Raw genomic sequence first — 17683 nt, 5'->3', positions numbered from 1 at the left:
ATATCAACATATATATGTATATGTATGTTTCATAAATGTATGTATATTTGTATATGCATCTTCCTAAATATAGTGTACAAAAAAAGATATCAATTAATATTGACTTGTAAAAAAATTAATGTTTGTGTAGTTCCCTTCCTATTTGCATACATGAGATGTGTATTGATCTTGGCATTGGTTTGATGATGCATCATCTAGGGATGCCCATCTTATAATTTTATTTTACTTTCGAGTAATTATTCTATGCTCTATTTTAGTATTTTTTTTTTTATGTTTGTGGCGCCTTTCTGATTAATGATGTGTACGGACCACCCACATGTTTGAGATGGTGTTCTTTTGCATGTCAACCTTTGATGTTATTTGCATTGAGATGTGTGCATGATATTGTAGCAACTTCCTTGTAAGGACTTAATGTATTCTTTCATGATGATTATTCATGTAATGTATGTGGCATGGTGTTATACCTAAATTTATTATGCTTCAATTTAATGATTTTTAAAATATTGCTTAAATAGAATTAAATGTGATTGTGGCATTCAAAGAATATTGAAATGAAATAATAACGTGATGTTGATTTACTATGTGAGATACTAATGTTGATGCTAAAGTTAAATGACAATGTGTTTTAAATCAACTAAATACAATAAATTAACATATGTGATATTGGACCTCATTTGGGGAAATTATATGTGCTCTAGCTATTTATATACATGCATAGGTACCCTTGATATGTGTTGAGTGGTTGCAAGTATCGGGTAATGACTTCACTTGGGTACACAAGTCTGAGCATACCTTGATGATGGTTATATGGGAGATGTCACATTGGCCTATTATGCTAGCCCTCAACTGTCATAGTCAATTTGATTATGGTTTCCTATGTGATTAGCATCGATTGAGATGTGTGGATATGTGTTGGACACATAGAGGATGTATTAGAGGAGCTTGGTGTTTTAATATTGTATTCAAGGAGGTTTTGTAATTGTTGCAATATTTCATTACTGAATAATAAATTGAGTGTAGATGCTTTTGGATGTTTGGTGTCTCCCTCTTGAGGGTTTTCTTGGGGTATATTTTTTGTGATTTTGTAGCATATCTTCAATCTTTGCATTATGGTCATTTTATAAGCTTGTATGCATGCTTTTATCTCATAGGGTTATGTAGAAAATGGTTTGATCAACTTCATAATTTTTCTAACATTAAAATTTATTACTAGATTATTTACTTATAAATATAGAATTATATTGGCAAATAATTTTTGAGGTCAATGGAGCAAAATAATAACTACAATATTTATTGGAATGATGAGTTATTCAACCTGTAGACGTATAAAAATGACCATATTCCTAAATGAATATTTTATGTTCATTTCTCTATTTGATTAAATCCAATTATCCACATTCTTCTATTTTATTAAATAAATTACTCAATTTATTTAAATAAAATTCACTATATCCATTTAATGAATAAATCATTTTATTCAATTAACTCCCCCCTATCCACTTTTAATTAAATCCAAATTTAATTAAATAGTTATCCCAAATTGAATAAATCAAATTTATTTAATTACAACCAAATTGAATGAAAATCATTTAATTCAATTAAATCCTATTATCTCTCCATCCACTTGCAAAATCCCAAACCCCTTTCTAATCCCTTCTAGAATCTTCTAATTGCTTCTAATTAACCTAACCCTCCTCTAAACTTTGTCACATCCCTAAGCAAAGAGAAGTCACTTCTCAAAAACCTTAAAGTCTTTGATAACCATTGAAGATTTTCAACCTTCAACCACTTAATCCCTAAAGTCTCCAATAACCATTAATGGTTAATTCAAACCTTCCCACATGGTTAAAACATTTGTTTTGACTCAACCTCTATCCAACCCAAGGGTCTCATTAGGCCATTAATGCTTTGACCATGATTATCTCTTAATCATTTGCACAAAGGTTTATCCTTGGATTAACTCTTAATCAAGTGGGTAAGCCTAACTTAGACTTGACCCTTAGCCTTTAGATAACCATGAGGTCTTCTCAGGCCTTTAATGCCTCCAACCTCTTCTCTCAACCCAATCCTATGTTGACACTTGTCACCATTTCATTGGTACAAATTGTGCACATGGATTCCCAACTTTCAAACCTGGCCCTTGATTAAACCTTTCAATCTTGACCATCCATTTCCCTGTTTTTGCTATAAATAGAGCTCCCATTCCTCCATTCTTAACAATCATCTTTCAAATTTGAAGCATTACACTTATGCTCAAATTTTTTCAAGCTTTCATTTCATATATGCTCATCATTTAGCCTCTTTTAGATCAGAAATTAGACTAAATATGCATGTTTAGAATAAGTTCTTTATCATTTTAACTCAATCATAGATTAAATATAGTATGCTAGGATAGTATTCATACTAATCTTGTCATCTTATCATTTAGTTTATTGCATTTTAGCATCATACATAGCTTACAACACATCTCATACTAAAATCAATCAAAAGCATCTCTCGTTCTCATATTTGCCATCCCTAAACCATTTTGCTTAGTGATCTGAGAGCAAAAACATTGGTTTGAGGGACATTGTGAGATAGAGAACCATGGGACCCTCCTTGGGAAGCTGAGTAACACTACGTTACTCCATAGCTTGCATCAAGAAGTCTTGTGTGTGTGTGTGTGGACTAGTATTTAACTATATTTTCACATATTTAGTTTTATTCGCCCACTTTTCCCGCATACATTTCTGGCGCCCACCGTGGGGCCCGACCCCAAATAACAAATCAGTTTTTGAAATTAACCTCTTTTGCAGACATGCGGAAAAATTGAAGTAGCGCTTTCAGGTCACTGTTTAGCGCATCCAATCAACAGAGTAGCGCATCCAACTCACTGTTTAGCGCGTAGGCTCTATTCTTTAGCACGTGAAGACATTATCTTAGCGCATGACTCTTTCTAACATTTTCCTGTAGGTCTCGACGCGGGCAAATCACAGAATAGCGTAGCCAATTACTAGAATAGCGCATAAGATTCACAGTTCAGTGCTTATAGTCTATCATTCAGTGCGTGCGATTTAAACATTAGCGCATAAAATTCAAAAAATTTCTTGTAGGTCTCAGCAAAACCACAGAACAGCGCTTCAAACTTATAGAATAGCGCATTTATTGAACAGTATAGCGCATCGGACAATAGGTGTAGCACATCCAGTTTCTGTTGTAGCGCGTCAAAGCCATTCTGTAGCGCATAACAAACAGAGGGAAATTTTAACATTGTAACCGAAAAAGACATTTTAGTCTTGGAGAAGTCCACCAAATCAGCTAACAAATTTTTTGTTTGCTTGCAGGATTCTGATAATTTCTTGCAGGTGGAGCGGGGACGCTTTTCGTTTGTAAAATCTATTTCTTTTGTTGACCTCAAAATCGAACATTTGCTTTGTTGACCATTTCCCTTTCATAAATTAAAAAATCATTGATTTGCCCAGATAAAATGAACATCATGTTTTGTGGAGCAACATCTCCACATAGATTTTAGCAAAATCACTGATTTGCAAGGATAAAATACAATTGATTGCTCTGTCTCGAAAGTGGTAGGAATATGCTCTCCCCTTAACTGGGTGATCACAAATCCAGACCATTCTTACAGCTTTATTTCATTCAAGCAAATAAATCCTTTAGCAGGCCTGCCTTCCCGAGGAGTTGCAATCAACTCTTAAAGCCGTTTATGGCCGGTGTGAAGGGAATGACCTAAGTGGGGAACGAATTTGACGCCAAGAATTCCAACCCACTATAATCAAATGTGGAAAGTGATGAAAGTCCTTTTCAACAGTTGTGCGCAGTGATTAGCCTTCCCCCAGTATCCTCGAGATACGTAAAGCCTTTGTTCTAAAGGTTGGGAAGCCTCTTGAGGGAGTTTATCATTGACGGCCGAACGGGAAGCCTGATTACGAACCATAGAATTAGAAGCTTTGAACCGAGTCAGTAACCAAACATTTGTAACATCATAGTGCAAGGGTGGGGAAGAATCTGTCCCCAAGATTACTCACCATATATCTCCCAAGATAACTATTCAACTGTGAAGCAATTCACTTTGGGTTAACTTCTAGCAAAAGGCAAAAAAATGGGCGCCCCCTAGGGGGTGACACGGCTGTTTGAGCTGACAGAGTATCGAGACTAGTGGGCTATGATGTTATTTATGACCCTTGAATAAAGAGTCTTTTTGAAGTGTATTACTTGTATCCAAACCTGTTAAAACATTGGGGATTTGAACACATCCCCACAGAACATACACTTTTTGTTAGATTAGGCAAAATGGTTGTCCTTTTTGTGCCGTGCTTGCATTTATTACTTCAGAAAATCATCCATCACACTTGAAAAATTGTCAACAAAAATAAAAAATCTCAAGAAAACACCCAAACCAAAAAAATCAGAGCAGTCTAGCGCATCAGAACAACATCTTAGCGCATAGAAGACTTTTGCTAGCGCATCCAAGCCTCAAATTAGCGCGTGGAATTAAGCAAACCAGTATACAATCCTTTAACACATCCACAACACAGTCTAGCGCTTCGCAGCGACCTCTTAGCGCGTAGGTACCAAACATTAACGCATAAAGCAAAACAGTTAGCGCTTCACAAGCCCAGTGGAGCGCGTAACTTTTCCAAAAAATTCAATAGCCATTTTTCAACAATCCTACTTTTAGCGCGTGGCAGCCACATACTAGCGCGTAGAGTACATAAATTAGCGCATCTACTCAAACAGATAGCGCGTATCAGGCCCAGTGTAGCGCGTAACTTTTTCAAAAAATTTAACAACAAATTTCAGCAGACCTAACTTTAGTGCGTGGAAGAAACAGCTTAGCGCGTAGAAACCATATTGTAGCGCATGTACTCCAACAGTTAGCGCATTTGACGCCTAGTCTAGCACGTGGATTTTTCACCAGTTAAAACAAAAAATTTCCAAAATCCAAATTTTAGCGCGTATCTTGGGGCAGATTAGCGCCTGTGCTCATTCCTTTAGCGCATCAGGTAAATTCAGTAGCGCATGTAAACTTTGTTTTAGTGCGTGACTAAGGCCGAAAAATAGAGAAATCCAAAACTGAAAATTTTTGAAAATTTCAAAAACATTTTAAAGACTTTTTTTTCATCAAAAAAAAAATAAAAAAAAAATCATCTTTTATCAAACCAGAGAGACAAAAACAAACTATTAAAAACTTTTCTCAAGCTAAATTTGTGTTAAACAAAGTTGTCCGAATCCGAAACAAATCAAACAATAGAGGATGTCTCTCCTATCATAATCCGAAAAATTTTCATCATCAGTGTCATCAAAATCCTTTACCATCTTACGGATTTCTATCTCAAAACACTTGTTTAAAATTCTCAAATCGTCAAATCTAGTTTCCAGATCGGGAAGCTTTTATCCATATCATTTGACATGCTTTATCGTGAAGGGGCAGCCTTCACTCTGATAAAGTAAGATTTGAAATTTCCAAAACAAGAATCAACTAAATCCAAACCAATCAAAGGAAATCATTGATCACTCTTGCATGACTAATCCCCTTATTCTGAGAAGAAAGAACCTCTATCATAACATCACGTTGAAGAAACAACAACCTAGTTTTTCCAAATTCATCAAGCGAAATAAGTTTTTATACATCAATCGTCAACTCTTCAAATCTCATCGGGTATTCCTTCATCACGTCAAATGTTATATCCAAAACAAATCTAGCGAATTTGACAAGGAACCCTTGAAGACAAGAGCATACTGTCAAAAGTCTGCTTTTAATCAAACTATAAACCACGGCGGAAAAATCAATCCAGCATTCTTGCCCGACGAGTGTATCACATATAACACATCTCAACCAGAACCACCAACGCCCGCGCAACAGATTGAGGAGGCTTTTGTACCTTTCATCACTGAAAGCTTCTATTAAAATGCCTGTTACTCGCTCTCAACGAGACAAACAAAGCGAGGCACACGCAGAATCAAGTATGAATCGCAGATTATCAAATCCTTTTGAAGTTTCGCCTGTAGAAGAACCTGAAATTACTAAAGCCCTTCTTCGGGAATGTCAAGTAAATCCCTCCTTCCAAAAACTTGTCGAAAAGCTCATGGAAAATGACAAGGAAAAATATCTGTTGATGCTCACAAGCAAGGGCGTTAAACTTCCTGAAGATTTCGACCCAAATCTTTTTCAAACTGGATCTCGGCAATATGCATCTCAAGAACAAAACCGAGAAGAAGAAACTCACATACCTGAACAACATAACTTTGAACAACACATTCCAGAACAACGCATACCAGAAATGCGTATACCTGAACTAGAAACACCAGAGCAACATATACCATTTACCACTCCTTTTCAGCTGAGAACCAATACAAGGCAAGAACTTTTTCCTCAGCAAGACAATGCACCCTTGATTGCTCTTACTCAACAAATGTAAATGTTGCAAAGGCAAATACAGGATATGCAACAAGGGACAATAGTGCAGTACTCTTTAAACGAAATCTGTCCTTATCCATTTGACAGAAGCTTGAACATGGTGCCTTCTCCTCCAAACTCTGACGTTCCCAAATTTGATAAATATGATGGGAAAAGTGATCCCAGAGATCATGTTCGAGAATTTTGCACACTGAGCCTAGAATTTGCTCATGATGACACCTATTTGATGAGGTTATTCCCCAGAAGCTTGGGAGGGAAAACTATGGAATGGTTATCCAAAATTTTGCCGCCTGTTAGATCATTTGATGAATTGGTTAACAAATTCATAACCCACTATTCCTACAACATCCAACATGCCATAACCATGCTAGATGTTTGCAACACCAAACAAAAGAACAATGAAACATTTATGGTATTTCTGCAACGCTGGAGACGCATGGTCTCCAGATATCCTCAAGATATTCCTGAAAAGGAGAAAATGGAAATCTTCATTGATAACTTGAATGGCGAAATGAGTTACAGACTAAAACTTCAATGCATACCATCTTTCGCTAAATTGATTGAAAATGGCATTCAAGTGGAGGAAGCATGTGTCAAAAAGGGAACACTCAAATTCTACAAGGAAGGAACAAATTCATCAAACTACAATAACCAAAACAACACCAACTTTGACAAATCTCGATTTTGGACTCGAAACAAAAATGAAGGCAACAACGAACCACGTGATCCTAAATCGAAACAACCAGTGCTTGCATTATCTGGAAATCCTCAGAACACAAAAAATGCTAAAAATGCTATTCCCAGTGCTAACACATATGCGCAAAACACTGATCAAGGACAATTCAACACAAACAACACCAACGATAATCAAGGCAAAAACATGAATCCTTGACCTAACAACAATCCACGCAACAACACGAACAATTTCCAAAAGTGTATCTTCACACCACTGGGACAATCACTAGAATCCGCATTCAGAGAACTTTTGGCAAACAAGGTTCTTTCTTTACCACCACTCAACAATTATGAACCTCCAATCAAACCACCTTGGTGGAATGATTCACACTATTGTGATTTCCATCACAACAAGGGTCATAGAACAAACGAATATATGAGATTGAAACATATAATACAGGACATGATTGATCGAGGTGATTTAACGGTCGATGGTCTCAAAACAAACGGTGATCATGGAACCTTTAAAAATCCTCTCCCAAATTACAACAAAGATGGAGCATCTACTTCAGATGATACACGTGGAGCTCGTATTAATCACATCTACAATAACACTATCAACCATATATCAGCTGAAGATCATCAAGTAAATGTCATCACCATCCGAGATCAGCGTGATCATGAATCTGTCAATGTAACAACCCGCACTCAGAAATACGTCTTGAAAGGACATACTGCACCTACAACTACCACACCTAAAATCCAATATGACTTGGTTAACCAACTACGCAAGACTCCAGCTCGGATATCTATCCTGGAATTATTGAAACTATCACCCAAGCACAAAGACATATTGGAGCAAGCATTATTGGAAACAAATGTACCTCAAAATTTGGATACAGACAGATTTCAAGCCATGGTCGCCCATATGACAGGACCTCATAACCTCACCTTCTCAGAGCATGACCATGCTTCCTTAATCCATCCACATAATACTCCTCTCCATATTGAAGTCATTGTTTGTAAACACCGAGTCAAAAGAGTCCTAATAGATGGAGGAGCCGGTCTTAATATATGTACTTTAAAGCTTATCCGTGCATTAGGCTTCTCAGAAGAATCTATTGACCCTTGCAAGAAAATTACCATAAAAGCATATGATGATGAAGAGCAGTCCTCTAAAGGCACAGTAATATTACCTATTCAAGTAGGCCCAGTACAAAAGGATACTATTTGTCAAGTCTTAGATATTGATCTAACCTACAATATTTTGTTAGGACGACCCTGGATACATGAAATGCAAGCAGTCCCTTCTACATATCACCAGTGTGTCAAGTTTCCTTATGATGGACAAGAAATCTCAATATCTGCTGATCATAATCCATTTCAACATTGCAATGCAATGGGGGCAACCCAGGACAGTTTGGTTCCTCATAATAGAGAAAAGTAGCAATCTTCAACATCAGATCCATACACAGCAAAATCCAACTCCTTATGGGGAGACTTCAAGCAGAAAGTGCAAATCAAAGACCAAGGCATGGGAGGATACTCTTTGGAGCCTTTATGTTTGGCAAAATTGCCAACCTCACCTAGATCGCATGGTTTGCCTACTACATCAACACAACTGGCTACTCAGCCCATCACTAAATTTGATGGTACCTTCATCCAATTGGGTACTCTAGCACATGAATCAGAAGACAAAGATATTCTTAGCTAGTTATACAAAGATGAAGAAGAAAATTATAGAGCAGCTGCTCTGGACATTGTTCTACCAACACACATGTATGGAAAAGGCTACTTAATCATGAAGCAAATGGGATATGACGGTAAAGGACCCATTGGCAAACGCAAAGAAGGGGTCACTGAACCTATAAATCTTCCTTCACAACCTAGCAGAAACAAAGCAGGATTGGGTTCTAAACTCACGTTCCTATTGAAGCGGCCACCTCACCTACCTATCAAACCTCAATGGAAAGTAAAGACACTGTACCAAGAAGAATCCTGGTAGGAAGCACTTTTTGAATCAGCTGAAACAATCCACAAGGCACGGGAATGTCAAGATCAGAAGTTACATTAGGCCCTATCCGCAGCAGTAGCTCATATTCAAACACCAATATCTCAAAAACAAATCAGGATATCTTCAAATACTGTTATTCCTCCTCGAAGAAGCACAGTCTATGAACAAATCCAGCAAGTAGAAGACGAATCTGATACAGAATCTACAAAAACCATCAAAATGGTATCCATCATCAAAGATTTGTTTTCACCATACAACACACCTGTTTACAGCACAGATAGAATCTGGGATGATGCCTATGAGACAGATTCCAATGAATATGAATGGGGTACCTGCTCCAATGCTACTACTAATATCCTGGATGATACTGATTCTATATCCCTTTCTCAGGAAGAACATAACGCAGAGGATAGACCTCTTGAATTTGGACCACAAAATATCTATGACGCTCAGGAAAGTGAACAGAAACATTATGAACAAGTCTATGTGGAAGATGATACCATCGAAGACCTTGACGAAATCTTAAATTTCTTTAAACCCAAGACCCATCACCATGAAAACTCTATCCTAACACTTACAGTAGCCGAACTTGATCCACCCAACGATTCCTTACCACTTGTCTTTCCTGACCTCATCGACTGGGACGAACCGGAAACAAATGATATACCTATTTTCCCAGATGATGCATCTATTGTCCATTACCTATGTACCGTAAATCTAGAAACAGACTCTACCAGTGAATGAAATAATGATATCTATCAATCAGGGAGTGCCAAGTCTCTCAGTCGCAAAAATGCATCAAATAATGAATCTACTGCTGAAAACCAGTCAATGGCAGCTCTAGATCATAAAAAAGTAAAAATAAAGGACGCATCGGAGGGTGAAAACCTTTTTAAGGCACCTAATGATGGGAGACTTGACACTCTTCCTGAGCACTTTCATGAGCGATCGCCCATATTGATTGAGCCTACTCAATCAATCAACATTGGTACCATAGAAGCAGCCAGAAATATACATCTTGCAGAATCTCTGACAGGGGAAGAAAGATCAGCATTCATCATCTTCTTTAAAGAACAGCAAATCAACTTTGCTTGGTCATATGCTGATATGCCCGGAGTAGATCCACACTTAATCATGCATCACTTGTCCATCTCTACAGGAGTTAAGCCAGTCAAGCAAAAGCTACGAAAGATGAATCCACAGGTGGCACTCATGGTCAAAACTGAACTAAAAAAATTATTAGACGTCGGATTCATCCGACCCATTGACTATGCAGAGTGGATATCCAATATCGTTCCAGTATCAAAACCGGATGGTAGTATCAAAATATGCACTGACTTCAGAGACGTCAACAAAGCTTGTCCAAAAGATGACTTTCCTCTGCCAAGTATCGACATAATTGTAAATTTCACAGCAGGTCATGTAATGCTCTCACTAATGGATGGTTTCTCAGGCTATAACCAAATCAAGATAGCTCCTGAAGATCAAGATAAAACAGCATTCACCTGTCCTTGGGGGACGTACTATTGGAATGTCATGCCTTTTGGCTTAAAAAATGCAGGGGCCACTTATCAAAGAGCAATGACCACAATATTCCATGACATGATGCACACATTTATGGAAGATTATGTGGATGACTTACTAGCTAAGTCCTTCACCAGAGTAGAACATCTTGGTATCCTAACAAAAATATTTGATCGATTGGAGAAATTCCAAGTCAAGCTTAACCCTAAGAAGTGTGTCTTTGGGGTTACATCAAGCAAGTTACTAGGCTACATAGTCTCAACTAAGGGTATTGAAGTTGATCCAGCAAAGGTACAAGCCATTATGGAAATGCCACCACCACAGGATATCAGTCAACTCAGATCTCTACAGGGATGACTTCAATCAATCCGGCGATTCATCGCTCATCTAGCAGATAAAAGTCTACCATTTAACCATTTGCTACACAAAAATGTACCATTCAAATGGGAGGCTAAGTGTGCAGAATCTTTTTATCAAATCAAACAGTACCTGATGAATCCACCAGTTCTAGTACCACCAGTCGCCGGAAAGCCACTTATTCTATATATCTCAACAACAGATATTTCACTGGGGGCATTATTAGCACAAGAAGATCAACAAGGAAAGGAACGCGCCATATACTACATTAGTAGAACATTGAATGGCTATGAGCTCAACTATACATTCATTGAAAAAGATTGCCTAACAGTGGTCTTTGCATCTTAGAAGTTCCGACATTACATGCTAGCACACACCATCATGCTAGTTGCAAAAAATGATCCTCTCAAATATCTACTCAGCAAAGCCGCACTTAAAGGCCGATTGGCTAAATGGGTCATGATTCTCAGTGAATTCAACATCCAATACACAGAAAGATGAGCCATCAAAGGACAAGCAATTGCAGATCAATTGGCCGAAGCACCGCTACCAGGAAAACAAACCATGGAGGTTGAATTTCCAGACAGGGATGTATTCGCTCTTTCTACTAAACAATGGACCCTATACTTTGACGGATCCTATACTCAACATGGTTCAGGTGCTGGCATTCTGTTCATCACTCCTGAAGGACACACTATGCCAAAATCATACAAACTTATGTTTCCATGCACAAATAATGTGGCTGAATATGAAGCACTGGTCATAGGCATCAAAATGGTCGTAGAATGGAAAATCATAGAGTTAAAAGTCTATGGCGACTCACAACTGGTCATTAAACAAATCAATAACAACTATCAGACAAAGGACGACAAGCTACTACCTTACAAACGAATGGTGGATGACTTCAAATAGTATTTTGTGCACATCACCTTCGAGCAAATACCAAGGTTGAACAAAAAAGGAGCCGATGCAATGGCTACAATCGCTTCGCTACTACAAATTCCTGAGCAACAGAGTCGTTATGAGTTCCTGGTAGAGCAACTGTTCTCCCCCGCCTATGACCACTCTGAATCCCATGTTATCTATGCCTTGACTGGTTCAGATTCTCCGCTATATGGACCAATATACGACTACCTCAAGCATAATATCTTACCCATTGACCAATCCCGTAACCAAAAACGTAACTTTATCCGACAAACTGCCTGTTACACCCTTGCTGCTGATACTTTGTATCATCGAGGTCTCGATGGTACTCTTCTTCGTTGTCTTGATCGTAATGATTCCGAGTTGGCTTTACACGAGCTTCATGAAGGTATTTGTGGCACACATTCAAGCGGCACTACTCTTGCTAAAAAGCTTCTAAGGATGGGATACTACTGGCCTACAATGGAGAAAGATTCATATCACTTTGCCAAGAAATGTCCTAAATGCCAAATCCATGGTAATCTAATACATGCACCAGCACAGGAACTGCAGCCCTTTACAACATCATGGCCCTTTTGTCAGTGGGGACTGGACCTAGTTGGCAAAATTCATCCGTCCTCTTCAAATGGACACAAGTTCATTATAACAGCAACAGAGTACTTTACCAAATGGATAGAAGCAGTTCCCATGACCATGGTGACCGGGAAACAAATTGCCTCTTTTATCCTCAATTATCTGATCTGCAGCTATGGAATTCCAAGTTCAATCATCACAGATAATGGACGACCCTTCAAAAATCAAGATGTCCAAGAACTATGTGAAAAATTCAAAATCCAACATAGGTTCTCTACACCATATTACCCACAGGGAAATGGTCAAGCAGAAGCATCTAACAAGACAATACTGAAAATCCTCAAGAAAACAGTGAATGATGTAGGCAAAGATTGGCATGTACAACTCAATCCAGCATTTTGGGCATACAGGACCAGCATCCGCACACCTACAGGAGCAACACCATATTCATTAGTATATGGATCCGAGGCTATTTTACCCCTGGAGGTAGAGATCCCATCTCTTAGAGTCTCTTTGAAAGGCTTAATCCCAGATGAAGAGTATCGAGTTAACCGCCTACAAGAACTTGAGCTATTAGATGAAAGGCGCCAACATGCTTATACTCATCTCAAAGCATATCAGTAACGCATGTGCAGGAGCTACAATCACAAGGTCATTCCCCGCAGCTTCAAGGTTGGTGACCTAGTCCTTAAAGAAAATCCAAGAAATCAGCAAGATCAAGAAAAGAAAGGGAAATTTGAACCTAACTGGTTGGGTCCCTATGTTATCATATCCGTTTATCGATCAGGTGCTTAGCAGCTAACAAATTCTGAAGGAGATGTGCTCGATGAACCAACTAACAGTATCCATCTGAAAAGGTACTATACTTAATAGTAGCCTAGTGCACGGAAAAAGCCCAAAACAAACAAAAAAATAAAAAAAAAAAAAAAAAAGAAGCAAAATATAATAAAAACCAAGGGTGAAAACCTGGTAAAAAGGCGCCCTTGTGACAGAACGGCTCCTCTATCTATTTCCATACCATGTTGTCCATACAAACACTATCGGCCATCGCCCGACACTTAGCAAATATCCATTCAGGACATACTTAGCGTAGTCAATATCCTGATTTATCTATAAATATCCTCCTACCATTAAAACACCATGGCTTGGAATCACTGTATGTATTCATATCAAGAGGCACACTCAGCAAGGGGCATGTAAATCATATCAATATTACAAACACTCAAGACATCAAGACTAAATGCAAAACTCACCAGCATGACATCCAACAAACAACTACGCTCTATCGCAAAAACCAACACAAAAACAAAACATGAAAATATCAAGGATGGATGATTTTCTGAAGTACTAAATGTTGCATTATATCATAAAATCTTAACTAGGTTTGCATTTTGAACTTTGTGCATTATTGGATTCTCTTCCTTGTCTCACTAAATGCTTCATAGCTAGAGATTGTGGGGAACTTCCAATATTTTCTTAGTCTTCTGTCTGGGAGGCGATCACTTGTACTGTGTGAATACATACCTCAAGACGTGATACGTCCAATATCACTGAAGGCTTGATTCCACTTCACGCATACAAATGATCAAATCTTGTCTGTTTACGCAATACGCACTCAGGTCGTCCTGGTTCAATTATACCTTGACGTTTGTGCTACCTTGCAAAATCAAATATCATGTAAAATTTTTTCAGGTCATTATGGTTCAAAATATACCATTATGCTTGTATAAATTTTCAACATATCTTAAACAAATCAATGCTCCGTGATGATATTTACAAAGAAAGCAAAACAATGGTTATATCGGATGGCAAATATGAGAACGAGAGACGCTCCAAAAATAATTAGTTGCATATCATTTTACAATTAGTTGCATATCATTTTACAATTAGTTGCATATCATTTTACAATCAGTTGCACATCATTTTACAATTAGTTGCACATCATCATTCACAACGTGTTTGCATATCATTTAAACATCATTTACATATCACGATACATTTAGCAGCATAAATAAAACATACATCTCATTTTCAAGATACATCTCACAGCATATAAAAAGCATACATCCTGCATCATAACATTACATCATATATTTAAACATTGCATCATCACATAAAATAAATGCATCCATATCAACACATCACATGATAAAAAATGGTGCCGTATATATATATATATATATATATATATATATATATATATATATATATATATATATATATATATATATATATATATATATATATATCTCAAAAACTGATCAAAATGTACAAAATGTGTCCACGCACTGTGTCCAATACAACAAATAACAAACTGCTCAAAAATACAACAGAGACCCTGTCTCTCAAGTATGACTATCTCCTGACAGAGATGGTCTCGCTCCAGCTGCACCCGCCCCTGGATCTCCAGGAGGGTCCTGTCTCGCTCTAGATACACTTGCCCCTGGATCTCCAAGAGGGTCCTGTCTCACCGGCCCCGTCACACCTCGGCTCTCAGAACGTGTCCCAGCAGTTCGAGATCGACTCGATCTCGACTGTGCAAAGCTCTCCACTCGTCGATCTCGGGGTACTGCAGCCTCATAATGCCGCCTATAATACTCAACCTCCTGTATTCTCTGTGTCAGCTCTCTCAGGGTGTCTCTCAATGGACCACCCGCCGCTGCTCTCTGTACACTCGCCAAGGCCTCCTCCGCTCGTCCTCGCCGCTCTATCTCAGTATCTCTCTCAGTGGTCAACTGAGAAATCTGTCGCTGATAGGTCAAAATCTGCGCTTGCAGCTGCTGAATGGTAATCTGCAGGGTCTGGATCTGTGCATCCTCCACATGACCTGGCACTCGAACCCGCAGTGGTCCCTGTGCTGGAGGAGCCCCTCCCACTCGCCCTGTCCTCGGTACTGGAGGTGGGAGTATATCTACCCTCCTCCTCTGTGCTGGTCTCACCATCTCCTCCTCACCCCCCACTGCCGCCAAAACCTCCGTCACTCTCCCCTCTCTCCCAGCTCCGATAGCTAATCCTCCCCTACCGTACTGCTCTCTCCACAACTCTACCTCCCCGCCTCCCTCTAGCTCCCCTACCTCCTCCATCCTCTCCATCATCTCCATCATCTCCCCCGTCTCCCTCCTCCTCATCCAAATCAAACGCTGGCCTCATCTCCTCTGGATCTGAGATCCTCGCCACTGCCCACGTAGCAAACAAATGGGCGAACTCCTCTGTCATCCCGGCGTCCTGAATCTCTGGGGCATAGTCCCAGACCTGCCCAGCTATCCCCACAAACTCCTCCATGGCCACCGCACTGTCAATAGTCGGCCCCCAATCGGCCACATCCTGCTGCCTCTGTGCATAAAGGCACGCTCCCTGAGCAATCCCCTGCTGGTGTCCGAACTGTCGCAAAACTCGGGTCACCAAAAACCGCTCAATAATGAACGGGGTCCTCCCAATCAGATATCGGCTCATAAAAACAAAGGGCATCTCCAGCCCATCCTCAGCCCATACCTCACAACCTGTATACGGTCTCCAGGTGACCGTATCTATATCATCGAACACCCTCCTCCAATGCTCTAGCTTGCCCAGCTTACGCTGGACAACTAAGCCTTTGTACCCGTAGGCATATGCTGCACCTACGGGCCTGTCTCTATCTGCCAGTGGCCTAGCTACTGGAATGTGCTCCCAGCACCATACCTGTAATAGGGTCACTCTTGCTGACAAGCTACTATAACCGAGGTATACTACCTCGTGTAAACTCCTGTATAAATGAGCCAGCATCGCTGACCCCCATGCAAACCTCCTCCCCTGTGTAACCATCTCCTCCAAAACCAATCCCCATCCCACCGAGAATCCCTTTGACCTGCGATCAGGACAAAGGAATCCCTCAATGAATCCTGCCAGTACAGATGGCAGCGGTGCATACCCCAAATCCAAAAACTCCTGCCAAGGGATCTCATATCCACAAACTATGTCATCCTGAAAAATGCGGCGCAGTGCCTCTGTGCCGCCCTCCTCTGACTGCTCATAGGGAAGTAGTGCCCCTACTATAGGAATCCGCAAAATCCGGTAGCAATCCTCCGGTGTCACTGTCATCTCCCCTGTCGCAAAATGAAAGGTGTTCGTATCACTATGCCACCTCTCTGCCAGCGCTGTCAAGAGCCCCCGGTTCACAGTGAACCGAGGCATATCCAAAAGCGAGGTCAATCCACATCTCTCTATGATATCCAAATCTGCCTATGACAGTCTCGGTATCAACGTCCATGGTCTCGGGAATCTCTCCCTCGACTGAACAACCCCCAATCGCTCCTGTCAAAACAAACAAAAACATATCCAATATCAGTTTCCACATCAACACAAAGATTTCAAAATCAAACTTACATCAACAACATGAAACAATTTGCTCATCTGCAATCAAAGTTCAAAATCCTATCATTTCATATCAACTTGAACACAACTCAAGTTCTCCAAAAACCATATCAAAACTTGTAAAACAACTCAAGTACCAAAATCACATAAACTTGTAAAACAACTCAAGTTTCCCACCCATATCAGCTTGTAAAACAACTCAAGTTTCCAACCCATATCGGCTTGTAACACAACTCAGGCTTTCACATACATTGAACTTAAAACAGAACACGCAACTACATCATTTTTGATCAACACAACAGATTGATATCTATACATAACTTGGAAAATTGCACATCAAAACAAGTTATACATATACTCATCTTGGATATATTCATCAAAAACACGACAGACTAACAAAACAAATTTTCAGCTCGGGAAAAACTGCAAAATTTCTCAGATGCGCTAAAACAGAACTTCAATGCGCTAAATCACCCCTACGCGCTAGGCTATCTTTCCTACGTGCTAATATACCTATTCTATGCACTAAACTCTGTCTACGCACTACTCTTTTCCTTCATTGCGCTACCTAACCCCTCCTATGCACTAGACTCTGTCCACGCGCTAATCTATCCCTCCTAAGCGCTACCCATTTAGCCCTATGCGCTAGGTTAGTCCTACGCGCTAAACCCCCTTCCCTATGCGAACCCTGGTGGCTCCTATGCACTAGGTCACTCCTACGCGCTACCCTGTTGATGCAAAGCGCTACCTATTACCTCACATGCGCTATTTTCCTTACACACGCTAACCTAAAAGTTTCATGCGCTAACTTACGATTTTCGGACGCAACTCCTAAATTTAAACTAGATGCG

Source organism: Cryptomeria japonica, chromosome 4 (assembly GCF_030272615.1).
Source record: "Cryptomeria japonica chromosome 4, Sugi_1.0, whole genome shotgun sequence".
Taxonomy (NCBI): Eukaryota; Viridiplantae; Streptophyta; class Pinopsida; order Cupressales; family Cupressaceae; genus Cryptomeria; species Cryptomeria japonica.
This window is presented reverse-complemented; position numbering follows the sequence as displayed.